Raw genomic sequence first — 23785 nt, forward strand, 5'->3', positions numbered from 1 at the left:
GGTCATGGATTTCAAACTTCGTCCGATCGGACCCAAGCTTGGTGGGTGCAATCCATGATACGAGGGGAAGATATATGTGAAGTAAAATAGGTCAACGGAGGTCCAAGTTCATTGCGGAGGGTTCAAATTTCAAACGTAAAAAATATAATCGAGATCATCCGAGGTCAAAGGTCGTCCAGAGGCTAAATTTAAAATTTCACTCGGGGCAAAAGGTCGACATGGGGTCAAATGTTAAAGTATGCACAATTGGGCTTAAAAGTGCTAAAAAGAATCCTCAATATGACGAGAACATGTCAAAAATTGTGAACTAGTTATTCAAAAATATTGTGTGTTATAGACCCCTTCCGTTTCCTCTGCAGCATGGCTGGTACTGGGTAGAAAATGTATTTTGGTATTTAATCAAACCTTTATTCTTTAACTTTGATAAACCGAAAGAAATATTTCAATCGGCTCACAACTTTTGAAGATATGCTCTTTTAAGGAAATGTACTCGTTTTCCTCTCTGTCCACGGAGGAGCTTTGGCTTCTTCAAAGATTGAAAAGGAGTACACGTACCGTGCATGAATATCAAGCATTCCTCAATGATAGCTTTATAAAATAACGTACTTAATTTAGGGAATGGGCTTTACCGATTGGCCGATGTGCTATGGATTGTGTTAAGTGTCATTAACTTGTCGGCAAAAATGTGGGATGGGACTTACATCTTGCTATACTTGCAATTAAACTTATTTTTTCTTGGTTATGCCATTTTTTTAAATTATGTTTCTTACTTTGTTGTTTCTTGCTTTCATTGTTTTTTTTTTTTTTATTTACAACATGTCATTTTCTCTTTTTGGGATAAAAGGTAGTCTGAAACGGGATGTGTGGTATGTCCTTGGTTCTTCTGAAGTGAGTTTACTATGCTGCTTTACCCTCTACCTGGTTGCCTCCTTGACGAAAAGAGGTTTGAGTCTTGGTCCTCATTGCATCAATTGCATTGCGTACCCTCCGTTTACGTCATGTACATGCGAATGCAGCAGTAATACGGTTGCGAAGATGTTGGAGGCTAGCTGGTGATCCTCGCTCATAGTGAATGCGTTCCAAAGCCTAATGCTATTATCATGGTTATCTATCCATGTCATTAACCGCGTGTTTCGTTTTAATCTTTGATGTAGCCAAACCTAATCCGAAAAGTGAAAAAACGAGTACATTTCTTAAAGAGAGCGTATCTAAATTATGAGCCAATTGAAATAGCTGTTTTGGTTTATTAAACCTAACGATTTAAGGTTTCTTTACAACATTTCAGAAACTTTAAAAAAAGGGTTTAACGAGGGTTCTGTTTTTATTGGGACACCATATATATAATATGCAAAAATCAGTTTAGCTGGTTTAGCTCGATCTGGCAGGTACAGGTGGGTGGATGGGATCAGACGCTGATTCTCATTTAGATGATTCGGACCCTAAAATGATTAGTTGAGAACACTTTTGAATCTGAAAGTTGGCAATGTGGATGTATGTCACGTTAAATCACACAAGGAGTCACGTTTGTGGAGGACATACATACAATTTGAAACCACTCCGTAGCCAAAGAGTACGATGCCCTACACAAATTCTTCTTGTTAAACTAGGCTGAATTATGTACATCATTTGAGAAAAAAAAATTATCATGGAGTAAATTTCTGACCATCTATTTTGCATGTTTAGTTAATGACGACAACTCAGCCGTGTTTGACTCAAAAATATTATAAACATTTTCAATATGACATCCGACGGCCATTTAGATTACATGCTGAAGATGAATAACTAACCACTGGGATAATAAAATGAATGAAATAGCCCATCAGTCACGTCTCCCGGTTGTAATATTCAAAACTAATAATTTCAAGATGGCCATCGGCGGCCATTTTGGATTTTACCGTCTCTTAGAGATAGCACACGCTTTTGGAGGGACATATGAGCTATTTTTTCTAAATGCCCTGAAGTACTCCAACTTTCTTCTGCTCTCCGTGGTCACGAAAAACTTAAATATGGCCCTACTGTAATGTGTGCTGTATTTCTTTTGTATTTTACTGTTTTTCAAGGTGCGATATTGAAAAAAAGGACCATTATTTATTAATGCCGGAAGGGATTGAGCGGGAGAATATTGAGCTTTAAAGGGGAAATACAACCTCTCTATTGCGATGAATCAATTTTACATCCCCTATTGAATAAAAAAAGTCACATTATGCCCCCTCTCCAAGCAAACTTCAATATAATTAATTCAATCACAAAGATGTGGACGCAGCGATTGTGTTCCAATACATTGACCAGAGTATGCAAAGTTTAGTCATTTTGCCAAAACCTTATTAACAATTATTAACAATTGAATTCTACGCACTTCTCTGGAATTATTTTTCTCATTGCTGTCTTTTTTTGAACTTTTGTGCAACGATATTCTACATGTTTGATAGTATACAAGTTTTGTCAATGATTGGTTACGATCAATATACCATGTATACCATGAAACACACTTAAAAGTGGAAGATTATAAATTACATAACAAAACCTGAGCATTGTATTTATAAAGAGACAAAACGCACAAAGATAAACCATAATTATTTAAAAGTATAAATCTAATACTCTCTAATACACACAATGAATTAATAAGCTCTCACTCATGCACACAACTTTACATTTAGCTCTGTGAAGAAGTTCACCCTGGATGTTGTATTCATAAAGACTGGGTTTCTTCTTCAAGGTGATGGACATAGCAGCTCATTTACCTACATTGAAGCTCATAAGCCAGGTTTCAGCCCAGGTAGCGAGGGTGTTGAGATCTTCTTTAAGGCTTTTATGGGCAGATGAGCTGGAGATCTCCCTGTAGATAATACTATCATCAGCGAAAAGACGAATTTGTGATTTGAGCTGGTCAATAATATCGTTGATGTAAAGCAGAAAGAGCGCTGGTCCAAGGACCGAACCCTGCGGCACTCCTGATGTAACCTCCTTCCAAGTAGAGTGGCTCCCGTTCACAGCCTGTTTTTTGTCGTTGAGGAATGCTTGAACCCATATCAGTGTTGGACCAGAAATGCCACAGTGTTCTAATTTCACTGCCAATCTACGGTGGGCACTTTATGAAGTGCTTTACTGAAATCAAGCAATATTAAATCAGTCTGTCCACGATGGTTTAAAGTGTTGGGGTCAAGTGTCCAAAAGGTCATTGATCCCAAACTTGGGTTGCCAGTCTCCCGATGAAGGTCGAAGTTATGACCGAAAATTTGAGGTATGTCTAATCTTGTGTTGAAATCAAAAGTTTAAAATCATTAATTATTTATGTCTTGTATTATTATTATTATTATTATTATTATTATTATTATTATTATTATTATGCTTCATAGAATTTTAAAACAAAAAATTATGTAAGATGACCATTGAGAAAGCACTTAAAATCATCAACGATGACCTATAAATATCCAATACCTCCAATTAAAACGTGCCTGGATAAGCTGGATGTCAAATGGCATACCAGATAAGTAGTCTGAGCATTTGCGAGACTTAAAACACCATCTTTCTTCATTACGGCATGAATGTTAATAAGAAGATAAATAAAAATGCATTAATCGACGTTTTGTTTTGATATAATGGAAAGCATTATTTTCTCTCCATTGAGCAATATTTGACACTTTTATTTATGTATTGGATCGACCTTTTCAGACTATAACTGGGTTTCTTTTACAACCATAAGTATAATTTGAGAAAAATAATTATTTCCTGTCAACCACATTGATTCCACATTGGAGCAGCTAGCATTCCAGTCAGTACCACTGACCTTCAGCTCTATCCTTGGGCAAAATAACCCATGTTTTGTTCATCCATTTTTTGACAATTCCCCTACATTTCAAGAGGGATTGACGGTAATGGCTGGGTTGTGATGTTAAACGTAACACCTTGATTCCTCGTAGCTTGTGACATCATGTGGTGAGGTGCAGCACACTAAGGGTCTTTTTATCTTTTCAGTTTCCGTAAGTCTTTTGTTCAGATACGAAAACGCAAGGGATTCAGTAAGTTACTGTAATCTGATTTCATTGTTAACTCTGAAGTACCAATCAGCTTATTTCAATAGAGGTGATTGCTTATGTCAATAAAATCGGGAGAGAAAAAATTATGTTAACACCAGTGTTTTAATGGCCTAGCGCCCTCTTGGTAAATTGATCTACATTGATTTGACAAAATGCATGCCAATCCGAATGACAAAGTCCACTTTTTTCTGTAAAAACGTTGCAAATAAGCCCTAAAATCACAAAAGGCCCGCTTATGAGCATATCGCACCCTAATGCACTTGTGCAGGGCCACAGTGTCGCCCTTCCCTCGTATCAATGTCTATCTCCCTATTTTGCTTCCTCCTGCCCCCCCCCCATGATCAGTCTCCCCACTCCCTCCCGTCCCCGGTCCCTACTCTCTCCTCTCGAGTTCTTCTCTTTCTAGTATTTCCGTCTCTCCCTCTCCTCTCTTTCTTCCTCACCCCTCCCACTCTCGCTTGTTCAGTCTCAACTTAAGTATCTCCTCCTCCCTCCCTCCCTCCCCTCATGAAATTTATCAGTATGATCCATGACTGAAAATAAGCTCTGCAAAAATAAACATTTAAAATAAACCCGAGTCTTGCATATAGGCCCAACCAATTATCAGATTAGCTTGCCATGAATAGAATACATTATCTTTGCTCCAATGCAAATTCTTTTTGTATTGCATTTCAATATAAAACATGATTACCAAATCACCACTTGTACGCGCCTCATTGGGATATTTTAGACGCTCGTTTCATCGCCAATATGAAAGACTTTTGCTTATAACTTGGCAACATGGTTAGTATATATTTCAATGCAAGACTTTTTTTACGAGTCACTTACGGCTAGGCGTAAGTGCATATACACCAAACACAAGTCAATTGAAGCCGTACAATTTACCGCGAATTTAGGACCGTAAAATTTAGACTCTTCTTTTGTCTAGATTGGCACCCAACCGCACATCTCAAGGTTTTATGTAAAAAATCAATATAACTTACCAAAACGAAAACTGAAATTCACGAGCTTCAAATTTTCAGTAACTAACAAAAGGCTAGAATAAAAGATTGGTCATACCTGGGAGACTACCACTTCAGAATAACAATGACTTACAAAAACTATTACGGATACGGAAACAGAAACTGAAAAGATAAAACGACGGTAAATGTCACCAAGGAATCTGAATAAAAAAAACCGAACATTTATCTGCGTAATGAAACGATAATAAAGAGCCCAACAAACAATCCAACAATATATCGAGGTCTTAGAGCAAGAAGTAGCTATGTTCACTTTGGCCAAAATGAGTTAAGTCCACTGTGAGGCATGTTTATTGATACTCTTTCTCTACTACAGGAGTGACTAAGCCCAAAAGTAAACAAAAGAGGGCGCCCTAGCAATGTCAATAGTGTTTATGTCCAAAAGCTGTTTTATATTTATGCCAGAACTGGCTATGTCCAGTTTATGTCCATAAAGTTGGGGGTTTTTTTGAGCAAAAAGTGGCCATCTTTCTTTATATTGAGTTACATTGCAACTGGTTGATGGGTCCTGGTACTGCCCAGGTTTGTTTGTAAAATAAATTTTGAAACTTGAAAAAAAATTACCGATCCCTGTTATGTCCAGTTTTTCACTAGAAGTCTTAGCTCTCAAAAGCCGTTTGTTCTGTTCAATTTGCTTGTTTTAATCTCGAGATATCTTTAGTTAAATAGGGTAGAGGGCTTTACATCTAAATCAGTGATAGCATCAAGTTTATCAAGAGTTACTTCATTGACCATGAGAACAATTATTTTATGAGCACAAAGGAGTGCGTCGGGACTCGAGCGCGCATCACCACACACCAATGCATCCGAGTCTATCGCATATTATACTAGTAATCGCAGCGTGCGATTCCTAAATAGCTAGCGAACAAACGTTAGTAGCGTACGCCGCGACCAAGTTGCCTTCAAGGCTGTGATGTGACTCTAGAGTATGCTAATTGACAAGCGATTGTCTTGTGATATGCCCGATTGAGTTGACTATGTGAAATTTATTTCAAATAAGTGTTGTACTCTCATGGTATATATTGATTCCTATGTCTGGGACTATCATTAAGCCTACGACGTCATCATTGATAGGAGCTAATATTTCATGTCATAAGCCATATCATTTACCTAAAACTACTTAGTGTATAATATCACGTTATATGGGTGATTTTAATGGATATTTTTTAAGCCGGTTCGCTCTCTTTTATCATTAAAATTATATATGAGTATATCTTATTTCTAATGAGAGATATCAAAATATTTCCAATCTTGTACCCTTTCAATTAAATCTGATCATGATTGTCCATGTGATGAAGTAGGTTGAAGGTTGAAGGTATTTACCTTTGCTTTGGGTGGATTGAAATAAATGCTAAAACATTCATCATTTCCAGAAGTAACGAATTACGCACACCATGTATAATCAAGTCAAGTATTTTGTTACATTCTAGATTACTCTGTGTAAACTATAGCGACCTGATTCAAAATTATGCGTCTGTTAGTAAAAAAGTAATGTGCAATGTACATGCAGGTAGGTAATAAATACTAACAGCGCTGCTTAAAAATTGTTTGATATAAAATTGGATCGATTGAGCCCATATTTATTGGTCTAGCAATGAGTAGTAGTCGAGTCCAATATTTTAAAACTCATAGCGAGACCAATAAATATTGGGCGTAAAGCATTTTATCATTATTATGTTTTGGATCCAATATTTTCACACACTTGGATTCATCAAAACATAATAATGGGTAAAATTGTACCCGCCCAACAAATGGAAACTATTTGACCAACATTTTGGTTTTTTAAACAGGTACTTACAATGTTTTGCTGTTCCATGTGCTGCATATGTGCAGATTGCTTAAACGTGTACGCTTTGGTTCAGTTAGGGAGATAAAATTACATACATTGCAGCTATGTCACTATTGGTGTCAACTTTGCACAGATATAAAATATTTTAAGACTTTAGTAATCTCATTACTGTCATCTTACACGTGCTCTTAACAAAAACATTTGAACTTGAAATTAATCTTGTTATAGATTTGAACTTCAATTAATAGATTTTCATCTTTTAGTATTCCTCTGGTAATAACAATTCAAAGAAAGTATAGTTTAAGCTATCTGCAAACATGTAGATATCGAGTTATAGGGAAAATGTCAAAGGTGGTATCCTCGAGACATCTTAGATGATGCAAACTATTCTTTCTTTTTGCAAGCCAAATCATTCGTCGCAGGTGAACTAAATTATTTTTTTTCTGAATCGGTTGAACCAGATAATTACTTTGGTGTGGTTTTGAACTAAATTTGATAAATTTTGAAAATTGACTGCTCTTAGTTTTCAAGAGGGGAAGGAATTATGTTTGGATCAAGTCGCATATTTGGCACTAAGTACTTCTACATGTTTTAGCTATAATTAAAATCTATTCATACTTCAGTCTTAACTTGGTTCAAAGCCGTAACCACAAGAAAATGCAAGACCGTTGAAAACCATATATGTGACGTGTCATGTCACAAGGAGACACTTTTGGGCAGATTATGAATATTTTGATGTTTTTACATATCTTAGAGATATTTTGCTCCACAACACTGTTTTCTCCAATGAAATCGGGCATTACTAAGCGAAGATATTGAGGTCGTAAGTTATGGTATTATAAATATTATTGACAATGTTGAGAGTAGGAATTACCTTAAAAAATGTCTAAAAAAATACAAGATGCCAGTTATATTCCGGTATAAAACTATCAGACAATATTTTTAACATTAATAACATCACAAAATCGCAACAAACCCAAATTGTGAAAAAAACACACCCATGGGCAGATTTTTGGCTATTTCTTCATTTACGATCCTGCCCAAAAGTGTCTCCTTTTGACATGACACGTCACATATATTGTTGTCAAACAGACTTTTTGAGCCCGTGAATCTTGATGGGTATACCGGTGTCTCAATAAAATTGCTACATATCTTTTAAGGTTTAAAAAACCCTCTTTCTTATACTATATTGTCTTCGAACATAATTGCAAAGAGGTCAAATTAGCCACTTGCATCGTTGCATCGAATAAAAAATATGGTTCGTAAAAATGCACGATGTTGGGCAATTTTGCCAAACTAGTGGGATTTGTGATGATTTATGTTTACACAAGGGACGGGGGGGTGCAAGCTACCGTGTAATGGGTTTTCCACACAGCTGAAGGGAAAAATGCCCACATGCCACCTCCTGGCGCCGTCACTATCTGGGGTTTAATGGTAGTGAATTTTGGACCGAATGATCAAATATAAATAGAACATTGAAAACGGAATATTCCTATTGTAGCCCCAAGTAAAAGTTCCAAATGAATTCAACTTGATTTATTTGATGTAATAATTGCGGCAATACAAATTCTTGCCTACAAGACGCACCGTTTTTCAAAGAACAAGTTGACCTTGCTTACTTTTGTTTGATAAATCTTGAGGAAAGCGATGCAATAAACACCTGAGGAAATATCATCACAAGCGAATTAATCTACTACAAGCGACATCTATGTAATTCAATTTACGTTCTTGATTTAATGTAGTTTGACATTTTGAGCATAAATCTCGAGACCTGTTCAAAGCAATTAATGTATATTAAAAAGCACATACTATGACATCCTGGTTGTAGAGATCAAACCATGTTATTTTCAACCTTTAGACTTCAGTCATATGATATTTCCGTGAAAGGTGTCTGCAAACGTGTATACATTTCCAGCGCCACGTATCAGGGCATGGCATCCTAGTATTACGTAACAAACCGGAAGATGTAGTTTAAGTCAAGTCTAGACAATAGGCGGATTAGCGGCCATTTTGTCTTCTACATGATTTTATTCACGTGTCCTTATACTTTAGTACACAAGTATATAAGTTAACAGGTTTACAATTTTAAAATTATATTTTGTGTATACAATATATTCTGTAGTAAATCGATCAAATGACGGTGATTGTTCAGGTATTATATGCTTGATAGAATTAAATTGTTTGACCATCTAGTATTCTCCTCCGCTGTCATTGTGATTCCAGTCACTCCACGTACCGTGTTGCGAGCAGACTAAAGCTGTATTATCGGAAACGGAAGGGGTTAAAAATGATGTAGTTTAAGTCGAACAATAGCGTGACGTAGTTTCCGGCATTGTTCCTATGCACTTTCACCCTCCTGCACGTATTTTACAAACTAGAAGCCAACAGTTTTGCCAATATCAGATCAAATTTCTCTGACAACTAAATCTCAATGAACCACCCAATTCGTTAGCATTATTAGCGTGATTACTTTTGCCATGATATTAGACATGTTAGAAGTGATACGAGTTAACACCCGAACTACATGTCAAAATTCACTTGTGTTCTAAATAATTTGTTTTATATCAAACTGCTTTGATTGCGCCACGGTGATAAATTCCGCCCAAAAGTACTCAAAGAGAACGTACCAGTGCAAAAAGTACTAAGCAATGAAGCATATCTACGCGCTGGTCTCCGGACAAAGGAATCGAACTAGTGTGTCAGTCTATTATAGCCCGTTCAATAGAATCTTGTGATCAATCCGTATAGACATTACTATCCATGTATCAAAGTGTTGGTAGACATTAATATCAAGTTCTGTTGAACGAACTAAATGAACATTTCGCCATAGCGGACAAATTACATCATACACAGATCTCTTTTGTCGAGTATCACAATGAGTATGGAAGTCAATAGAACTTTTCATTCATACATAAATTAGTCCAGTTGTGTGTAAGTTAAAGAGTTTCATTATGATAATGTGTTATACAAGCAGTGCACACCGCTTGTATCTTGTGAAGCTCCAAAATCTTTCTTCTTTCTTAGGTCGATAAAATGCTACTAGTGTCAGTCGCTTACACCAATTTTGACCAAACTTGGTCACAAGAAGCACTGACCCAAGCTTAATATAAGTTACACATAGATAAGGGCCAAGGGTCATATAGGGGTTTATTAGAGATGATTTTGTGACAATCTTAAAAAATGCTACTCCTCCCTTAAATTACATGCTATGACCACCAAACATATTAAAGCTTTACATAATAGGGAATAGAAGCCTAATGCACATTTCCAAGCTTTCCCATAATGCATTTGGAAAATTATGGTAAATCGCATTTCATCTTATGTGTCCGGCTGTGCGCTGTGGCGTTTCATCATGCTTTGACGTATCGAGCTGCAATTTCTAAAAGTGGCAATTTCGCACAATTGTTCAAGAGTTTATGGGTACGTACGCGCATGCACCACCCCTCCACGTCATTTTATAAGGGGGAATGCTAATGTACAATTTTGATGCTTTCCGACAATTCAATGTTGAAATAACGTTGAATCATATTTCATTTTGGACCCGGATTATTGTGAATGCTACATGTAGTTTCAACTGATGGTGCAACAATGGTGAATACCTCTTGGTATCAAATCCGGGGGGCACTCAACTTTGGAAGTGACGGTATGTGCCTGTCAATAGGCCCCTCTTTTGAAGTCGACTCTACCCGATGACCCCTTTTTTAAAGTCATACCCGATGACCCCCTTTTTTTAGTTGCTGCTACCCAATGACCCCTTTTTTTGGTTGCGGCTACCCAACGACCCCCTTTTTTCTAGATTTCCTAGAATAGCATCATCAAAATGCAACAAAATAATACCGAAACTATCAAATTTTGCTCCATTTGTACAAAATTATGCCGAAATTTCATTTTGCTCAATTTTTTCAAAATTTGCTACCCGATGACCCTTTTTTGAAATCTTATACTCAATGACCCTTTTTTCAAAATCTTATACCCAATGACCCCCTTTTTTTAAATAATGCTTTGTAAATAATGCTTTGTTACCAATAGGCCCCTTGGCCTACTTCGCGACCCCGGTAGGCACATACCTGTCACTTCCAAAGTTGAGTGCCCCCCACACCGTCTGTATTCGTGGCTCTTGAATCACAGTAGCCCTAGTTATTTTTGTAGCAATACAAAAATGTTGGCTAATAGATTGGCCTTGAAACTAAAGTTTATTCACCTGTATTATAGCAGTAATTTTTGAGGCATATATTTTTATCCATCTGAAATTCAGAAGTTTTAATAGTACAATTACAAGGAGCAATTTAACACTCATGAAAAGACCTGCATGCAAAATACAAATGTCACGAATGCTGGTTAGAAAAACAATATAGCACATAATTAACTATAGTTCATGAAGTACAACAAATAATTTTCATTGAAAATAAACCAGGTGTTAATCTCCGTATTATGCAAGATAATACTAATCAGTCCCAGAACAACGCCAAATATGGATTAAAAGACCTTTGACCTTGGATGTACAACAGCATGTTATGATCTAATGGGAAACTGTGCACATCAACAAACACCATTTCTATCAAAAAGGCAACGTCTGATATAATTTGAAACCACATATATTACTAGAGTTGGTTCTTCTCTTGGATTTGGACCAAGCTTTAGAATATCGAATGTTGTGTTTTGAAATAAAACAAACCAGAAATTTATGACCCATTGTAAAAGATATGGTACATGTACCGAATACATGTACATACATTGGCTGACCTTGTGGATTTCCTGGCCCAGCCATGCTAACCACATAAGGAGATTATACGATTAACCTAGTGCAGCTATTGTCATAGCAGGGTATTATTATGTAATACTCCTGATCCATATTTGGCGTTCTCTTGGACTGCTAATATTGTACCGTGAATAGCCATTTGTCCTCTGCTAGCTCATAGCAACGACAGAGATCGCGGTACAAACAAATGAAACCCAGTGAAACTATCGGAAATCTTGCTTATTGGAAAAACATAGTGTTTTTGTACTCAAAATCTGAAAATCCATAAATGAAACGTTGGTGGTGTAGTCTACACTTCCAAAATGTGCAACAAACGAAAAATGACGTCACTAATCTCCTCGATTTAAATCAGTCCCCTTAACTAGGAGGAATTTTGCCGATGACCTCTCGGCCGGTGCAGGGTCAACTCAAGGTGCAGAATAAAGAAACTCAGGAGATGGGTGCCATCAAACAGGTGTATAATACAGGAAAACGTGCTGGTGTGGTTGATGTGCTGCTATTTAGAGACTTCTGAGGCTCAGTGGTGGACGCATCAAAGGGAACTTGCAGCTAAGCCCAGAGTCAGTTGTCGACGTAACAATGTGCCGAAGATACCACGAAGGCAATAAGTTCAATATCTTCAACTTTCTTATATATTAATTACACAACAATTAATTTTTTTATTGTTTTATCATGATACAGGAACAATGATTATCTTTTCTCACTTAAAGTTTAAAACAGATTAAAAGATAAATAAATATTTCACATTCTGCTGTAAAATTAAAACCATGTACATGCCAATGATTTTATCATGGTAAATACTGTTCTCTCTACTGTCACTCATGACATGTTTTAACAAAAGACAGACAAATATTACACACTTATAGGTTAATGAACGCGTATTACTTATTGGGAGATAAATTAGACAAAATAATGCACGCTCGCTGATAATGATGCGTCTAATACACGAGCCCCGAAGGGGGAGTGCATTAGGCGCATCAACATCAGCTATCATTGATTTACATGTACAGCTCCCTGGTAAAAGTGGCACAATTGTGATTTTACCCTTTCGTTGTTAAATAAACGTATATCGAGATTAAAACAAGCAAATTGAACAGAACATTTAAACGGTATCTGAGAACCAAGACTAAGCCCTTGACACTGATGTAAGCATCATGTTACAATAAATTATAAAGAGGGCGCTTTTCACTTGCACAATTTTTCTGTGCAAGCGACGAAGTTATATTTTGACTTAACTGAACTAGAGTGTCATGGTTCCTAACTTTTTGAATGATAGCAATATTATAAGATACTGTTCAGATACTACGGGAGAAAAATCTTTCCCTAAGTCCACTAGTTCAAGGGTAGGTGAATAGTTCTAAATGCCTTTTTTAATTCTATTGTGTTTTACCATTGAAGTGTATTGTATACGGCAATTATGTTTTTGGATCAAAATTGCGGGTAAACATGTTTATATGCAGACACATTTCACTCATCATAGATTTATTTCAGTTGCCTTTAAGGGACGCTCAGAGTGATATGGGAATTTGTAGTAGTAATTCAAAATATTACATCGATTTAGTGGGCAAATTTAATGAAAGATTGCATTTACAAGTAAAACTACATTGATATTGATTGCCAAGCCTGAATCTCATTTTATTTGGAATCATGTATTCAGTGAAGCTGGAACAGAACAGCTGCACAGTTTTATCTCTTTTTCTTGTTACATTTGGAAACAAATCACAAGATGGGAATAATCGATGCTAGTCCTGGTTGGTCGATGATGCCCAAAGATAACACCTAGAGATGTACATTTGGTAGAATTCTAGCTCTACACTCATAGTAGAGATCAATGTTACAGGGAGTCTCAGAGGTTCCCTTGCCACTGTAAAATGTTACATCTCTTACGCACACTAAATGTATGAATAGATTTTAATTACAGCGGAAACATGTACAATTGTTTTGATAGCTAACTTGACCAATTTTCTTGTCAACATTAGATGCAAAAGAGGTATTCCATCTCATAATTAAGAAACGCATACATTAAACAAATTGCATGCTACGTGTAAATGTCTATTGACTCCCTCAAAGACGTCTCGCACATTTTGGCTTACTCTTTTACAATAATAGCCTGTGACTTAATGTTGATGGCTACAAAACTATAAATCAAATGTTTATATTATGACGATCAAATAAAACCATATATGAAATTGACACCATATTAACATGGTCAAGCATTATTTCTACTGATTGTGTGGAAAGAATGTACCAGGAGAATGTATTACCGCAATGCGCTAAATATGAAAACCTTTATGGGCTGGATTTGATGAAATCGGCGGTTTTTTAAATAAATTTTTTGATTACTACAAGACGATATTGTTAAAAATCAGATATTTTAAAATGAATCAAGAATAGGGAATGTCACAAACAAGTTATTTAATTTGTTATTCGATCATGTTTATTCAGTCCATGACATGAACGGTATACGGTAGCCGCAATCATTTGCGCATGGAATTGATCCCAGCGCGAAATTCAAACTCAATTACCCAGTTATACCCAGCCAGTTATGACTGATTTTGTCAAAAATTTACGGAACATTTTCGTGTTGGCAATAATTCTATTATTTCTAATATATATAGAAGGAATCAGCAACTTGAAGATTCTTCTCATTTCAAGCTTTATTGAGAAAATCAGACTTGCCGGGCAGCTTGCAACAGGAAGCAAGTCTTGTTTACATGTTTCCGAGTAGGATCATGTGACTGCGAACCCTGAGCTTACGTCACGAGCATTCTCAAGGTCAAAGACGATTGATTTGGGTGCTTTTGGGCGCCTTAAAAAGACCAAAAATTCATTCATTTTTTAATTTTTCAGCTTTATTGGCCATCAAAAAATCGGAAAAATTATTTTTAATATCCTGATATCATAAGCTTTCCATTGATATATAACTTTATTTAAAGGTGAACCTCATTGAAAATAAAGTTATATATCAATGGAAAGCTTATGATGCCAGGAAGCAGAAAAGAATATTTTTTATTTGCCTAACGCACCAGGATAGACATAATCTCCATGCAAAGATTGGATATTGGTACCCCCCCCCCCTAAATTACAAAACGAAATCGTTCAAATTGGGCGCTTTCGATGATGACGTCAGCACGGGGACACACAGTTACTTCCGGGTTTGATTGTAAACACAATGTCCATGCATTACTGTGGCATGCATCGGGCCAATGCACGAACTCAGTCATTGTCAACTTACTTTACATGAAAAATATCTTCAATAAAATAAGAATAACATGAAGGAAACATCACGATCAAATCAAGAATGAAGTTCCTGAATAAAGTGTGTGGATTAAAAAATGGGGAAAGTGCTGGCCGGGGTGATTTGGGATAGGCCAAGCCATCCACGATATGCAGGGAATATTACAGTAAAGCACGAAGAGCGAAGATTCGCCGAAGAACCGGAATGAAAACAGATTGCAAAAAATAACTGCTAGTGCTACCAGTTCAGATCGTCACACCAAGTTGAGATGAACTTATCACAATGAGAAAATGAAGGAATAGAATAAGGTACATGTACGGGATTTTTTAATTATTTCTTAACTTTACGGTCATGTATGATAGGCGAACTCGTAGATACATACGTGGTGATCTCAGTGACTGACTATGACTGAGTCTCAGTCGCCGAGTGTTCCGTATCCGCGACTGTACGTACTGTACTTGCAGACAAAATGACCGATTTGATATTCACATTCTAATATTTCCAACTTATTGCTACTTCATCAGCAAAATTTATTCCTGTAAATGTTCCAAATATAAGGGAACGATTGATCAAATCTGCTGAAACACGGCGCAAACTTGTGCTATCGGAGAGACGAAGCGAGTCGCTGTGTTTGCCCACCTTGATCGGCACGGCTGCCTGTAATTTCTTCAGCAGTAATTTACGCATCGTGTTCGGTAATCCATAAAACATGAATGTTTCACTTTTTCAGTACACTGATTGTAGTATCATTAAAAGAATCGTGACACAAGTGACAATATTTTAATTTTATTCAGATTTCAGAATTCCATCAAATAACGGTCTACTAAGCCTAAATTGTATTTATTTTATAATAAAGTATCTGTTTCTTTCAATCGTGATTGTGTGGAAAGAATGTACCAGGAGAATGTATTACCGCAATGCGCTAAATATGAAAACCTTTATGGGCTGGATTTGATGAAATCGGCGGTTTTTTTAAATAAATTTTTTGATTACTACAAGACGATATTGTTAAAAATCAGATATTTTAAAATGAATCAAGAATAGGGAATGTCACAAACAAGTTATTTAATTTGTTATTCGATCATGTTTATTCAGTCCATGACATGAACGGTATACGGTAGCCGCAATCATTTGCGCATGGAATTGATCCCAGCGCGAAATTCAAACTCAATTACCCAGTTATACCCAGCCAGTTATGACTGATTTTGTCAAAAATTTACGGAACATTTTCGTGTTGGCAATAATTCTATTATTTCTAATATATATAGAAGGAATCAGCAACTTGAAGATTCTTCTCATTTCAAGCTTTATTGAGAACATCAGACTTGCCGGGCAGCTTGCAACAGGAAGCAAGTCTTGTTTACATGTTTCCGAGTAGGATCATGTGACTGCGAACCCTGAGCTTACGTCACGAGCATTCTCAAGGTCAAAGACGATTGATTTGGGTGCTTTTTGGGCGCCTTTAAAAAGACCAAAAATTCATTCATTTTTTTAATTTTTCAGCTTTATTGGCCATCAAAAAAATCGGAAAAAATTATCATAAGCTTTCCATTGATATATAACTTTATTTTCAATGAGGTTCACCTTTAATTAGTTATGTACATTTTACAAAAGTGTTGTTGTTTCAGCCCACTTTACAACGTAACTCAAGAACCGCACCACCTATAAAAGTATATCTGTGATATTTTAATTCTTCTACACGCTCGCTATGAATTGAGCATTGCATTTTTTGCCAAAGCTCACTACCATTCGTAAGATGCTGTGAACTACCAAATCACAACAGCTTAAAATAGTTAATAACCTTAAACAACGTAGCACTATACAAGACCTTAGCATTTGACCTTTACTCATAAGGTCATTCGAATGGGTGTGGGTGTGAATGGGTGTGAGTAACAATATTGTTCCCTGGATTTGTGTCATTCTCCATCACCGCCAACAGTGTATGAGGTGTCCCCCATGACACAATATTCAGTTCCATTGGCGTCCAATCTTGTGCAACGTATTTTAATTGTTTTACAGGCATTGACAAAAGTTAGGAATATTCTTATTTTTGTATCAAATGCAGTTTTCAATCATATTATTAGGAACAGGTTTATTGTTCTGGAGTAGTGCTCAGTTGAATTTGATTGAAAGAAGAAAACATCCTTTGATGTTTCATCACACAGTTTGTCAATTAAACAAAGAATTACCCGAAGAAGCGTATTACAATGGAAAGATCACACAATCGCAACACTTTCTCTTTGTATCACAAAATGAGATTACCAAGACACTACCAAACGTAATTGTTTAAACAAGTCTCACTCAACATGTTCAGATAAATATATTGCTTCCGAAAACACAACTCAATGTGTCCACCTCTAGTCAGCTCAAGGTCGTGTACGTGACGTGACATTCCCTCGACCAGGTTTTCTAAGGTTCCTTGTGGAATATCACACCAGCAAGCAATGAGGGCGTATCTAAGTTCCTGCAGAGTGATTGGTTGATAGTCCATGTTACCTAACCTGCAGGATACTTCTGCCCATAAGTTCTCTAAAGGGTTCATATCCGTGCTCAAAACCGAACAGTCCAGGTGTTCTACATTCTCATTTTCAAGGAATTCTCTCACGTGGTGTTATCATCTTGGATCACGAATTGTTCCCGAAGTCTCTTCTTGCAAACGGAAGCATAACTGTATTAAGAACATGCAGATATTAGTCAGTGGCGTACCGTGGCCGCCCCTTCCCCGGGGGGCTGAAGAAAAACCGATTTTGCCGCCCCTTTATCCACAGCCCGAAAAGGTTGCCCCAATTTTTTTTACGGTCGTTTGAAAAAGTGAAGAGCAAAAAAAAAAAGAAAAGAATTTATAAGCGCTACCGCCCCAAAAGCAACTCATTTTGATGTTTAGTACAATTTTTTCACATTTTCCGCCCTTTTTTCTTTACTAATTCTTTTTGCCGCCCCTTCTTCTTCCGCCGCCTGTCTTTTGGCCGCCCTTCTTCTTCCCGCCGCCCTTCGATTTTGCCGCCCCTGCTTTGACCCCGGGGCTGGCGCCCCAAAAGCCCCCCCCCCCCAATATACGCGCATGTTAGTCCTGGTTCATTTCATGTGTCCATCTAGCATGTAGATGTGTGATTTCGACATATTGTGAAATGCTCCCCATACAATTCCACCGCCATCTCCCTGGACTCTAGGCAAGATACAATCCTCAAGCAAGGCTTGACAAACCTGTCTTCGGACCTTGAATCGGCCATCTTGTCTTGCCAGTAGTCTGCTGTCAATTCCTATGTCTCTGTGACCAAAGCAAGCGCGGATGACGATGTCTTTGCAGAAGAATCGGCTTTCTTATTGGTCATCTTGCGCGAAAACCTGCACTAAAAATGTATTTTCCACAAGTTTCCTAGTAACAGGCGCGTTTATGGACCTCAGCCATTCTGTTTGTCTTTCGAGGGGCCGACCTGACTTTGGTCTAGATGTAGAAGGTCCGGTCTCTCGACGTCTCTTCAAAATTTTAAAAACTACACCTTATGTAATTCTTAAAGCGGCACCAATATCCTTCTGTTTGTAGCCGCGATTACGTAAGTCAATGACGAGGGCGTATAAATCTGCGCTAAACCCGCACCGCATGATCCGAAATATCGTATACAACAGACATATGCAAGAAAGTAAAGCTAAAAGCTAATGTAACCTTATGAATCATATCGCTACAATAACTGCGAAAAGGATGCCCGATTGTTCATTGGTCAGGCATAAGAAGCCAATGTCCTGCATTACGTGATATGGAATGGTACCTAAGACCTTGCGTTCTCCTCAGCAAATGTTATAATATGGCTTTAAACAACTTTGTTTAAAACTCTTCAACAATTATTTTAGGCAACTGGCTGTTCAGTTCACTGGTTAAAGGGCATATACAAAAAAAAAAAAAAAATTGTGCAAGTGAAAAGCGTCCTCTTTGGCAATTAGAAAACAGTCTGACATGGTGCTTACATCAACGTCAAGAGCACAGTCTAAGTTTTCAAATGCGTTTTTTTTCTGTCCAATTTGCTTGTTTTAATCTCGAGATAATGTTAGTTAACAACGAAAGGGTAAAATCACAATTGTGCCACTTTTACTAGGGAAATGGGGTGTACATGTAAATCAATGATATCATCAAGTTTATCAAGAATTCATTCGTGAAATCAAAAGAATGCATCGATTACACAACAATACAAAATTGTTTTTACTGTTTTATCATTATACATGTATAATGATGTTCTTTTTCCACTTGAAACAGATTAAAGGATAATTAGATACTTCGTATTCTGCTGTAAAATTAAATACATGTACATGTCAATGATTTTATCAGGGCAAATACTGTTATCCTTGTCACTCAAGATATGTTAAAAGACAAACAAATATTGCACACTCTGTTGTAAAATTAAAACCATGCGAACGAAATATTGCATATTGTATACGTTTTAAAATTTACTGAGCAATAAATTGTTACATAATTATTTCTAATCCTACAAATGAATGTTCTTTTATTAACTGTACTGTGCAGGTATTTGGATATTGCATTTTATTCAATTCTCTAAAAAGTGGCACAAAAGGGTTTTCATACATTTGTGTTTAGTGGAGCGAATCTCTGGATTGCCGAAACCAAAATGAATGAAAGAAATAGTATTTGAAAGCTAAGACTGCTCCCTTGACGTTGATGTAAGCATCATGTCACAACACTATTTTTTAATTGCCAAAGAGGGCGCTTTTCACTTGCACAATATTTTCGAGTTAGGCTGTATATCGCTCTGACAACATCATATCGTTGGAAAACCAATATTATGAGGACAATAAAAATTACTGCTTTTTTGAGAAAATAAGTTGTTTAAAATTGATATTCCCCAAAACCAACAATAAGCGAGTGAGTAACTTCGAACGAGACAAATTTGTCCTTGAAACTACTGTGATATCGTCATGATATGAATATGTACGGCCAGCATTGTGAGAGTGTAATCAAAGTGTAAGCAGTACAGCTCAACTGATCATACTTTTCCTACATTCGACCTTGCATGATTTTTGAGTTGACACAGTCATGAAAATAACTATAGATATTTGACAGACCATTTGTAGCCCAGTTCTGAACCTTTTCATTGATCATTCATAACATTAGGTATCTGATGGATCAGTGAAGATAAGAAGGGATTATAATATATCCGTAACCTTGATATTATAGTACATCTCGAGGAAAAAGTGCAATGGACATGTTTTCATTTTATGTTTCAAATATCCCGCGCATGAAAATTGAGTATTTAATTTTAAAAAGTGTGTAGTAGACTAAGTTTCTTATATAGGCAAGGTCACTTTTTGAATGAACAAACCCGGAAGACCCTTTGCACTGCCCTTATACAATGTCATTTTGATTATTGTTGCTCTTCATGGTTTTCTTCACTTTCTGTAAAGCTGAAAAAGAAGCTGCAAGTAATGCAAAACAAACTGATTCGCTTCATATTGAAGCTTGAGCCCAGGTCCCATATTGGTGTTGAACAATTTAAGAAGGTGAATATGTTGAAAGTTGAAGACAGAGTTAAACAACTCAAACTCAATCATGTTTTTAAAGTCTACAATGATATTGCACCAGAGTACCTAAATTCTCATTTTGTGAAATTTTCTCAGACTCACAATTACTTTACCAGGGGCAGTGCAACAAACTTTTTGGTACCAAAAGCCAAAGGCCAAATGTGCAATACCTTCTTTTTTACTGGTGCACAGGAATGGAATTTGCTTCCAATTGATGTTAAACAATCCACAACTCATTCACAGTTCAAAAAGGCAGTTAAAAGCCACTTTTCATCTTGAATCTGTTTTATCATAATTATGCAATTTTGTCATATGCAGTTGTTTCACCAAATGTGCAATAATTTTTTATGTATTTAATGTTTTTATTATTAATAGGACCCCAATGGAAATAAGCCCTTTTTAGGGCTTTCTTGGGCTATCCTTGGCATTGTGTTGTTTTATAAATATGTTGTGTGATGTATTTTAATGCATTTATTCTGTTCTGATGTATCGTATAATGTTCTTTTTTGAATTGCCAAATAAAATCTATCTATCTATCTAACCCAAAATGGAAAATGGAACAATTTATTGGAAATCTGTTTTAACAGATTTTTTTGACATCTTTTTCTGCACTGTATTATACCTTTTGAAATTTGATAAATATTCAAAAGAAAATATAGGTCATCCAAAAAATGTTGATTTTTACACATTTTGGGGCAAAAAAGGAAAAATAAGCAAAAATATCAAAATCTGTTTTAACAGCTTCATTCATCAAGTCATAACAAACGGCCTACATGCTTAATTTCTAATAAAATATTGAAATTGTGAAAAATATAGGTATTTATTGATTTTCATGTTTTTTCTTGCAAATATGCTAATAATATGCAAATTATGAAATTGCAAAATAAAGTTTCTACATAGCATACATCTTTCAAGTGTCATGTTCAAAATGACAGACATCAAAAAGAGATTCGATGAAATATAAAGGTGTAGTAACAATTTTGGCATGGACTGTCTGGTTAGGCAAAGTACGGTAAGTTGAGCTGTAGCTGGTCATTTTGTGGCTAAAACTTCGTTAAACTTTCTTTAACGGGCCGTGATACAACCACTTCTGTTCAAACAATGACGTCATCAGTCTGTTGCATTTGAAATCAATGTTTCGCTTCGAGCCAGTATTTTACCAAAAATACGAATAAAAAAGTTGCAACAGGTGTCAACTTGTAATGTAATAATTATTTTCTTTCGATGAAACTAAAGTTAAACTTGTTCGACAATGTACATATGCCCTTTAATCATTGTTGTTTAAACTTGAAAAAGAAAAGTGAAAATTGATAATATTTTTGTTAGAGTTGAATATTCGTAATATTTCGATTTTAGTGGGATTGTTTAACATAGCGCGATATTGATCGGGAGTGTAGCATGGTGTGGTATGATTTAATCGCGCATGGAAATTCGTGTTAAACATATTTGGTTCACACCCAGAGCATGAATGACCACGCGTTGTATTTAGTCTAGTTCCTGACACTGAGCCTGACAGTTTGTGGATTCTTCGTCACCTACGCCAACCGTCTGGCGACATGACCGAATTTTTGCATTAAATTGAATTAAAATTAAAATAGATTGCCGAATCTCATGGATTTTGTTCAGTGCAACTTGGAAATGGGAAAAAGTGAAAATATAAATTTTGACGATTCAGCAGACATTATTATATGTCTTCACAACCGTATACGTAACATTTTAAATCAGACGTTTACTAGACATGTGACATGTTTGACAACCTGTTATTAGGTTACAATATAATTTGCCGCAAAAGTTACAAGCAGCAATCAAGCGTATTTCTTGTTTTATAAAAAAAAATAGTGATTTAAAGTGACCTACGTACAGACGTAAGATTACAAACCTCACCACACCTATATAGGAATTCGCTGACCATTGTATGGTGTGATGTGCCGTGAGTAAATTAATTTAATTTGATTATTTATCTTTGTTTGCAATTGAAATCATTTTCATGAGAGAATTTAGGGAAGCCCCTCTCATGGATCAACTTAAGCAAAAAAAAATTGAATCCCTTTTTCTCAAGATTGTTCAATGTATCATTTGGGGAATGCCCCCAGAAAGCAAATGTGACAGAGTGGTCTATTAATAGATTATAGGTTTTTGTGAGTATAAAAGGTGAAAGCAATTAAGTTTGCTCTTTACAGAAAGTTAAGAGTCTCTCTATGTGTTGGTCGTCGTGCTTCAAAAAGAGTACATTTGAACCAGTTTGTATAGCCAATAATGTGCTATTTTAATACAGAAACACGAAGATGCTCATCCTCCCTAAAGGATTAAAATTCTTCTATCGACTTGCTGGAGGCTAATTTATGTAAATAAAGTGGATCAGTGCAGAATGAGAGTGATTGGCGAAAGTGTCATCTGTGCGACAATTTAAGTATTTGGAGAAAGCATTTTATACGCAAAGGAGATATAAATGCAAGAGTACAATGGACTCGCTGAACAGTGATTTTCGCAGGATACGCGAACAAGGATACCGTAAACGTTCGCCTAATGGCGCTATGGAGTTTATGGAAATGAGAGAGCGCCATCCTGTAAAAGCCGACTATTATCACTGATCATTAAGGGTACGTGTAGTTAAAGGGGGAAACCTATCGACACATACAATTATGAACAAGATCGAACAAACTTGTTCATGATAACGCGGTAATCATTCACCTGATACGTTGTGGCCCAGTGAGCAGAGCATTAGACTATAGTGCTAGGATAAAGAGAACTTGTGGAGAAGATTGATGGTTCGAATCTCATGCAGTAATTTCTGACAGATTATGATGTCTGTCAATGTTTTTTTTCAGATTTTGAGGAAATTTTATTCTCTATTTTCTTGATTTTATCTTTAACATTGATTATATAATTTTATTATTATTTTTTTTTGTATGTGTCTTTTTCATGATTCTTTGTTTTTATCGTTTCATTTTAGAGTAACTCAATCCATTCAATCAAATGTTGTAATGAACCTATTTGATTGTATAGGCATTTGTTATGTGTGTGAGACGAACTGTCGCGTGCGACAAGTCTTTCAATTCGCGCGAGTGTCCTTGCCTATGCATCAGTGGTCATAAGAGGTATATAATTTTATTCGAAAGGGGGGGCAAATATACGGGGTCATAAAGTCTTGGAAAGAATAATAGGATGGGGTCATAAAATGTTTTATGACCAAAATGTAGGAGTCACACGATGACCACAGAAAGTGTGTTATTTTATTCAAAAAGACTGATTTCAATACAATTTTGGGGTTTGGGATCATAAAATTTTTGTTGCCGAAATAGGGGGTGCGCAATTTTATTGACGGAGACTTTTTGTAAATGTGAGACCCCCCTTCCGAAAAAAATGATAGCCCTCTAAGAGGATTCAAAAGATAACCTCTGCCCCAATAATCCC

Source organism: Amphiura filiformis, chromosome 1 (assembly GCF_039555335.1).
Source record: "Amphiura filiformis chromosome 1, Afil_fr2py, whole genome shotgun sequence".
Taxonomy (NCBI): Eukaryota; Metazoa; Echinodermata; class Ophiuroidea; order Amphilepidida; family Amphiuridae; genus Amphiura; species Amphiura filiformis.